Source organism: Neovison vison, chromosome 12 (assembly GCF_020171115.1).
Source record: "Neovison vison isolate M4711 chromosome 12, ASM_NN_V1, whole genome shotgun sequence".
NCBI classification, from domain to species: domain Eukaryota; kingdom Metazoa; phylum Chordata; class Mammalia; order Carnivora; family Mustelidae; genus Neogale; species Neogale vison.
Window position 1 is genome coordinate 91,692,608 of NC_058102.1, and position 9,937 is coordinate 91,702,544.

At 33.8% G+C, this 9,937-nt stretch overlaps 1 pseudogene; it reads left to right on the forward strand.

Moving 5' to 3' along the window:
• The first annotated feature begins 8,136 nt into the window (after positions 1–8,136).
• LOC122891767 lies at positions 8,137–8,703 on the forward strand (annotated as a pseudogene).
• The last annotated feature ends 1,234 nt before the right edge of the window (positions 8,704–9,937 follow it).

Below are 9,937 nucleotides of genomic sequence, written 5' to 3' on the forward strand. Positions count from 1 at the left end.
TCCCCGCAATGGCACAGGTAGGGGAAATAATTTCAGGCATATCTCTAATCCAGGCACTTCCAACTGATGTATTCTGCCAAGACACACTGATCAGAAAGTTCTTGACTACATTTTTCTCAATATTCGTCTCAATTCTAAAATTCTCTTTTGACCATCAGGACAAAACTTCTGTGTTCATCTGGTAGCACAATAGAAAAGTTCAGGCTCTTTCCTTTGTAAGGTCAATTATATCCCCTTCAAAAATTAGTCCTTTCAACACAGCAGAAGAGACTATACGAGAGGTTTGAGAGACATTTGATCAGACTCGATATGGAATCCATTTTGTCTTCCATTGATTTCTGTGAAATATTCCAGTGAATTTTGACTCCAGTTTTACGACCCATTTAAAAAAAAAAAAAAAGGAACTTTGTTCATGAAGGATAAGATAGGAAAGCCCAGAGTTTATTAATACAATCACAAAATGAAGCACAATTCACACTTGTAAGTTTTAAAGCACCCAAAAGTTTTCCAAAATCCTAAAATTATTTGTGGAGTGCTTGAAATAACTTAATTGCTACTTAACTCTACAGGGAAAGTTGAAAGTCACGCTTTTTTTGTCTTTCAGATTGTTATATATGCTACCCTCCTGCTGATTGAAACTTGACAATGACAACAATACTATGTGTCAAGTATCAAAAAGTGGAATGTAAAAAAATAATGAATCATCCATAACAAGTCAGGAAACAGTCTCCCTCATAGAGGGCATTTTTTTTAATGTCCCAGAGTCACCTGGTGGCTCTCAACATTCCTTTAAATGCCTTCCTTGGACAAATAAAATCACACTATGGTAATACAGTGATGATCTGAGAGATGAAATTGAGCTACTAAATCTTATCTCAATATATCCATTCTTTTCCGGATGTGGTGAATTTACTAGACTGTGGAATTCCATCCATGAGAAACTTCCTACCATTGGCCTGAAGGATCAGGAAAAGATAACTGCAGTACACCACACGTTTGTTGAATGCTGAATGCCCATAAATAAGATTTTAAGGAAAAACTCAGAAAAGATTTTAGAAAGTATGGCAACATTGATTTTATATTCTTGTATATGCTTGCATGTGTATATACTTTAACAATTTCAGTAATTCAGTAGTTATTCATTGTTTATTTCAATTATTTGAGAAAACATTAATTTATACTGTATAAGCAATAAATTGTATAATCATATTCCTGGTTCTCAATGCTCTTTAAATCAATTTCTTCAGTAAGAAAAGGTGCCATCAGACAGCAAAACTCATATTAGACAAGACTTTCCATACAAATTAAGATATTCAACATTGCCCAACTCTAATCCCTGCTTCTGACAGCCAGGTCTAGGAGGGGGAATGAAGGGTTAATGTGGGGATATAGAGTACAGGCTCTAGGATCAGATTAACTAATTTGAATTCCTGTTCTACCACTTGCCAAATTTCTGATTTGGAGCAAAATAAATCACCTATGCTTTAGTTTTCTCATCTATGAAATGGGGAAAATAATAATAAATATCATGAAGCTGATACCCAGCCCATAAACCAGTGTGTCCTTACCAGTCATTGATAGACACTTTCCAGTATACGTAGTCTGTGCTTCATTAAGTTGCATCAATAAAACATACAATCTTCTATTATAAATCTCAGGGAATTGAAATTCTATTAGGTATTAGTTGAGAGAAAAGAATCCTTAACTCCTATGCCATCAAGGTGCTTGAGCCAAAACATTTTAGGAACAAATTTTTGGATAGAATGTGCTGGTTTTTTGAGAGATGTCTTTGACTTAAAGAGCTAGTAGTAATCATTATAAAGCCCAGAGAAAAGCTACTTAGGGCTACTTTGTAATGTGCAGTTCTTCTAGGGGTGTGTGTGTGTGTGTGTGTGTGTGAGAGAGAGAGAGAGAGAGAGAGAAAGAAAAAGAAACAGAGATAGAGACCCTAAAGAATTTTGTCATCTATGGAGAATTGTTGAAGCAAGATAAAAGTGTTCAGCTGGAACATCCTAAAGGTGGCAGTTAAATGTGCATTTAGCTAAGGGCCTCTCCATTGTTGTATATCCCCACAATCTCCGTGGTTAAGATAATAACTAGGTGTAAGCGGGCTTAAACTATATGCAAGGAGATCTTAACTTCTGATAATTAAGTACATTTTTAAATTCTTCAATTTGACTTATCAAAAAAGGCCTGGTAATTTTTACTGTATTAAGAATAATTACTTTGTAAAATTGCATTTTTATATGGCACTTAGAGATCTGGGCCTTAATTACCTGAACATGTCACTTAGAGAAAATCTGACTTCCTGATTTTTTTTTTCCTACAAATGAGGCATAACAATAATAGGTTATCTTAATTCTTGTGTATTTTCTGTGAGAATTTTGCATTGGTTTTCCAATTCCAGAATGAACCAAAAGAGCTAATTATATTGAAAAAAAAAATATATATATATATGTATCTAGATACATATATATGTATGTATGTATGTATGTGTACTCCAGACCACTAGGTAAGTGGCATGTCTCATTCTGTGTTTATAGTGTACTAAAACTAAGTGAGAAATATTATCATTGTTTTTTTATTAAGAATGTCATGACAGCCTTAGCCCTGAGTTCCTTCTTGTTGGATTAAACTATGTCCTGACGGTTTCAGCTCTCCCACACTTCACCAAATAATTTCATTCTCTTTCCTTAGAGAGCAAAGATTAATCATTCAGAAATTTAATGAGCTGGAAAAACAAATACCAGTAGAAGAAAGGTGCCTGAGAACTTTAAATAAAATAAATTAGTTTCCATTTGAAAAGTAAATTAGTTGATTTACAAATCTCCTTTCTTCTTCTTCTTCTCCATTTGTACTTCTCAAGGTTTTTACCATCTTCATCAGACTCTCTGTCCTTTCAAAGGTAAAGTCCAATTATGAGAGCTTTTTTAATCTTTACTATTTTAGAATGTTATCTTCTGACCACTAGGTATTTTTATATTTTACATGGCTTTTCCTAAATTGCCTTTCTTTCTAAATATTTTCTGATGATTTTGTGGCTGGTCAACTACAATTAACTTTTGAAAAATCATAAATAGAAAAATAATAAAATAAAAATCAAAGATGAAGAAGTATTTAGTATCCCTTCAGAAGATAATTTCACTTTTGAAACATCCCTAAGTGTTATTATTATGTTTATTAATATGATGTCTCTTTAAAAATTAATGTTGGTAGGCGTGCCTGGTGGCTCAGTGGGTTAAAGCCTCTGTCTCCGGCTCAGGTCATGATCTCAGGGTCCTGGGATCGAGTCCCACATCAGGCTCTCTGCTCCGCAGGGAACCTGCTTCCTCCTCTCTCTCTGCCTGCCTCTCTGCATACTTGTGATCTCTGCCTGTCAAATAAATAAATTTTTAAAAATCTTTAAAAAATAAAGAAATAAAGAAAAATTAATATTAATAAATATTTTCAAATATTTTGTTATTGTGGAATTTTATTTAGAAATAAATTTTATGACATAAACAATGTAGGAAGGCTCAATAATGTTTTCCTAATTTACAAAGAGGATTCTTGGACTTGAACTTGAATCTCTATATCCTTTCTCTAAACAATGCTTTAAATTTCAAACATTTAATCTATAACTATGCAAATAGTAATATGAATTATTATAAGATAAAAAGTTTCTGGAGGTATAAATACAAAAACAACCTGGGCACATACATAAATTATAAATTCTTATTTACTTGAAAATACACTTTTCGTCTTCTAGAACTTGTTCCATTGTATCACCATTCCTCAACTCTTCCTAAAAAGCTCCTAAATTGATTACAGTTTAAATACAGTTTCTCCAAATGCCTCTCTGACCCCTTAAATCTGAAGTACCTATTCAAGAATTATGTTCCCATAGAGCTTTCACCAACCCTATCACTGGTGTATTTGTTAAATAGGGATGTAAGACAACATGAGAAGCATATTGACCAACAGATGGGAGATGGTAAGTTCCTAAATAAAGACAACTGAAGTAGGGGTAGAAGAAAAGTGACAGAATAAAAATATATAGGGGATAAGCATATTGATAATTAATAGTTAACCATATGTGAAAGGTAAGGGATGAAAGAGACAAGATTGACAGCATCCTCGATTATACTGAGAAAACAAAGAATCATCACACAGTGTTGTCTATTGTTCATGTGTGTGAGACTGTGTGGCAGTGATGGATATTCAGAGAAAATTTTTTCCACTTTTTTATATAAGATAATGAAAGGCAAGGGTTTTCCAGATCTCTTTGTGCCAACTATTCTTTATTTTCCTATTTTATTTCAGTCATGGTATTTGACTTAGAATCATGTAAGTTGGAGACATATAAATGAAATTTGTTGACTGAAGACGAAATTAAAGAATACGTATAATGGGTAGACTGTTGAGATCCTTAAAAAATCATTGCCATCAATTTCAACCCTTAAATGTCCTTTTATTTAAAAATATAGTAGCTGTTACCTAGATTTGTCCATTATCTCTATAAATGAGTTGTTCATTAAATTTATAAATGAAAAGAAATAGGAATTGATTGTAAGCATTGAATATTTGTTTCTATAAGATATGGGTATTCTATTTATTTTTAAGTAAGAAGTACCTTGACAAATTGTATTTGAGAAACAAAACATGAAATGAATGACAAAATAAAAATTATATCTTAAATTAGACTGCCTTCTCTGTCATTTTTGTGAATCTATATATTTTCTTTTTGGTCTCAAATTTCAGATGTCTTTATAAGGAGAATAGAAATGGATTTTGATATTCAGTAATCTTCTAGTACAGAAAATCTCTCCTAAGATTGTTCAGTGCATCCAGTCATCAAGTCAAGACATGCTGTCTGATGAATATCAAGACAGACAAGGCAGCTGTCACTGTATGCGTTATAATTGCATTTCTAGAGTCACAAGTCCACAAAATTTATGTGAAATCAAGTAGTAATAACTATCATGAGTGAATATTCTTAGGTAAAAATCCTCATGAAAAGGTAGAACAGGGGGGCACCTGGGTGGCTCCTTTGGGTTGTGTCCAACTCCTTGTTTTAGCACAGGTTATGATCTCAGGGTATGCAGTTGGGCCCTGAGTCAGGCTCTGCACTCAGCATGGAGCCTGCTCGGGATTCCCTTTCTTCCTCCCCACCCCACCTCCCTCTCTCTCGAATAAATAAATAAATAAAATCTTTTGAAAAATATAGGACAGTTGTGGTTTGATATCATGATCATTTCTACTTCAGTGGCTAAGGACCAGTTATTTTTTCTGCCCCTCAAATTCTTTCTTCAACTTTTTCATGGTTGAGCACCTGTCATCATTCAGGCCTCAACCCCAAACTTACTTCTTCATAGAGTTTTCTGAGTACACCATCTAAAGTAATGTTCTACACCTGACGCACATCCAGTGCTTTCTTCTTTAGCTCTTTATTTTCTTCTTGATGTTCTTTAAAAATTAAAAATATAAAAAAATTAATATATGTATGTCTTCAATGGAAAGGGGCCCCAAAGAGGCAGGAATGTTCCCCGACTTATTGACTGCTGTGATCAAAGCTTACAATAGGGCCTAGTTTGGTAGAGGAGCTCAAAAATTATTGTAAAAAAAAGAAACAAACAAATGGAATTTGTTATTATAAGATATTCTTAAAGAATATTATAGGAAACTTTTCTTAGATTGCATAAATCAGGGCTAACTGATTTCAATGTCATTTTGGGTCTTACAATTAGAGATTATATGTTACAAATGTCAGCCCCTTAGCCAAACTAACCTCAAGGTGACTTTTAAAAAACTTGATCTTTTCTTTACCTCTTGTTCTTTGGCTCTCCATCAGCTTTGAATCTAATCTGTCAATTTTCCTGACTCCTTGACTTTACATCTTACTTACCTTTACATCTTACTCATCAGCTTCTGGTGCCAAATATTATAAAATGTTTCCTGAAAATCTAATTAACATATGATGTTTGTTTGATGCCCATTTTTGATCCAAGTTGTAAAACCACATAAAATGCCAAGAAACTAGTAAAGAATGACCTCCCTTGTCTGAAGTCAGCTTAAATATATAAATATGTTGTTCTTTTCTGGAAGAGCTACTGACCATTTTAGTAGTGTATCTGTAAATCTGTGACTACACATATAGTTAAAGTGTAGTTTAAAGGTCATTCCTTCTTGTTTATTCTTACTTGGCAATTTCTGTGCCATTATAATTTTTCTTGCTGTGTGTGGGTGTGTGTGTACAGGAAGATGCCAGATAGGATATCAATATAATTTTTTTAATTTAAATTCAATTAATTAACATATAATGCAGTAATTATTTCAGGGGTACAGTTGTGTGGGTTCTTTAGTCTTACATAATACCCAGTGCTCATTACAATACATGCCCTCCTTAATGTCCACCACCCCCAAAGCCCTCCCCTCCCAACAACCCTCAGTTTGTTTCCTAAGATTAAGAGTCCCTTATGGTTTACAAATATTATCATGAGTACCTGAATATGGTACTCTTGTTTCTATTAAGAAAAAAACAAAAATCAAAAAACAGGACTCCTACACTTAAGGTGTTTAAAGAGTGAAAAAAAATGAACTATTATGAAGATAATTCCTGGTAATAAGAGTTCAGCTATTTTCTGATACCAGTTATATAAATGTCTCTTCCATTGTTTTCAATGTTAAAAATTACATTCAAGTAAAAAGATTTCATTTTTTATTTATAAGTGAATTACAGTTAAAACTTTTCTTGAATAAATAGGAGCATGTAAATTGTAAAATATTTATTTTGTTTCCATTTCAGTCATATTCTACCAAAAAATGTGAAGGAAACCTTGAATATTTGTTTCAGTCCAACAGCCTTAGTTGGACTAGGCTTCAGCACTCTTCACTCTATTTTCTTTCTTGGTTGTCCTTAATTTTGACATTACCTGGGGTGAGTGTGTTTATGAAGAGGGATGTGGTGCCACAGATTTCTGACTTGTGGAATGATTAACGATTCTTTTTTTTTGCACTTCTTTAAACTTATTTTTTAAGCAAGTTCAGATTTTCAGACATTACAAAAATAAGATGAACAATTCTCTTACATCTAGTGTATTAGTTAGTGTTTTCTCTTTGTTTCTGTCTTCCCAGTTCTTAGGGATTCAGCAAATGTCTTTAAAGTTTCCAGATTAATCAAAATATTAAAAAAAAAAGACAGGGCCCCAATACATTTGAATTTTAGATAAATAGCCATTCAAAGTTTTACTATAAGTATGCCCCATTCAACATTTGACATACTTACATTTAAAAAGTATTTTCTGTTTACCTAAGCTTCAAATTTAATTGGGTGTCCTGTATGTTCCCTTACAATCCTCATTGAGATAGTAATCAGTCAAAGGTTTAAGCCCCTGGAGTTTCTAATATATCACTCCTGCCTTGTGTGACCACCAGAAACATGACTGGTTTTACTGTTCCTGTAAGTGGCCCTATGTCTGGGTCAAACTTAGATTCACAGTTTCTAACCTGCAGTCAGGATAAGCAACCAGAAGAGTCAGAATGCTTCCAAAGACAGCTGCAGAACATCAGCTCATCTGAGGAGTTTATCACCTTTGTTGAGTTTTACTCCTTGTAGTCCTTATTTCTCCTTCAGCAGTGTGTAGACATTACATATATGATTTTTATAATTATTCCAGATTTTCTCGGGTGCCTGGGTGGCTCAGTCAGTTAAGCCTTGGACTCTTGATTTCAGCTGAGGTCATGATCTCAGGGTGGTGGGATGAAGCCCTTGGCTGGACTCTGCACTCAGCATGGAGCTTGCTTGTCTCTCTCCCTCTGCTCCTCCCCCCACCCACCTGTATAAATAAATAAATACAGAAAATTATTCCAGATTTTCCTATTTGTTATCAATGGAATGGTTGAGCTATTACAATCTACTCCATATTGCTGAGCATTCAGATTTTTTTTCAAATGGTTTTATATGAACTATAATGAATTACCTTTATGTTAAAATATTTTCTTAATCTTTTTGAAATGTATTCTTTGACACACAAGTTACTTAGAAGTATATTTTTAAAACATTTGTCACAGCTTTTTCCCACCCCCTCTGAATGCCACTCTGGCCGGAGCTCCGGCTCCTGCGAAACCAGCACCACCATCATCTCCCTCCAGCGTGGTATGATGATCTACCAGGACCTCATCAGCCATGATGAGATGTTCTCAGACATTTAAACCATCTGGGAGATCCCAGATGGGCTGTTCCTGGAGGTGGAGGGAAGATGGTCAGTAGGACAGAGGATAACATTGATGATACATTCATTGATGAAAATGTCTCCACGGAAGGTCCAAGGGGAAAGTACCAAAACCACAATAGTCACTGGTGTTGATATTATTGTGAACCAGCACTTGCAGGAAACCAGCTTCACAAAAGTAGCCTACAAGAAGTACAACAAAGATTCTATGGAATCAGTCAAAGTCAAACTTGAAGAAAAGACTCCAGATAAAGTCTTTCATGGCAGGGATTACAGAACAAATCAAGCACATCCTCATTAATTTCAAAATCTACCAGTTCTTTATTGGTGAAAACATGAATCTAGATGGCATGGTTGCTCTGTTGGACTCTGTGAGGGTGGTGTGACCCCATATATGATTTTCTTTAAAGATGGTTTAGAAATGGAAAAATGTTCATAAAATGGGCTGTTAACTTTGAAGGTACCACCTGTTGTCAGAACTGGCTGTTGCTTTTCATCCAGATGCCAGGACTTAGACAAATGGGATGGATGTCATCTTGAGCTCTTCATTTATTTTGACCTTGATTTATCTAGAGTGGAGGCATTGTTTTTAAGAAAAAAAAAAAAAGTCATGTAGGTTGTCTAAAAATAAAATGTATTTACTCAAGAAAAAAAAGTTTGGCACAAGGCTTTTCTAAAACACTTTTTATGTCATGGTTTATGACAATTATATTTTGGTTAGAGGATGTGCTCTAGCTGATTCAAATACTTGAAATTGCTTGAAATTTTTTTTATGATTCATTATGTGGTCCAATTTTATAAATATTCTATATGCACTTGAAATGCACATAGTTTGTGTAGTATTTTATATGCCAGTTTAGTCAAACATTAATTGTATGGTCCAAATATTCTATATTAATAACAACTTTAACCCACTTTTTTACTGAACAACACAAGCCATAGTTTTAGTGAAACTTTATTGTTTCCTAGTATTTTCAATATTTTCCTTATATTGCTGGATTATTTTCGCCAGACTGACAATCTTTGTCTTCCTAAAAATTTTTTATAATTTTTTTAATTGTAATGTAGTTGATAAACAATGTTACATTAGTTTCAGATATACAACACAGTGATTCAACTTCTCTTTACAGTGTGCCATGCTCATCCCAAGTGTAGCTACAATTTGTCACCATACAATACTAATACTATACCATTGTTTCCCTATTCTTTATCTATTTTTCCTATGACTTATTCATTCCATAACTGGAAGCTTGTTTTCTTACTCCCCTTCACCCATTTTGCCCATCTTCCAACCCACTTCCCCTATCCATTTGTTCTCTATATTTATAGATCTAATTCTGCTTTTTGTTTGATTATTCATTTGGTTTTTTTTCCCTTATATTCCACATGTAAGTAGAATTATATGGTATTTGTCTTTCTCTGACTGACATTTTATTTAGCATAAATACCCATTAGGTCCACTCATGTTGTTGCAAATGGCAAGATCTTATCTTTTTTATGGCTGAGCAATACTCCATTGTATTTATACATCACGTTTTCTTTATCCATTCATCTATTAATGGACACTTAGGCTGCTTTTGTATCTGGACTATTGTAAATTAGGCTGCAGTAAACATAGGAGTGCATATATCTTTTCAAATTAGTGATTTTGCTTTCTGTGAATAAATGCCCAGTAGTGGAATTGTTGTATCATATGATATTTCTGTTTAATTTCTTGAGGAACCATA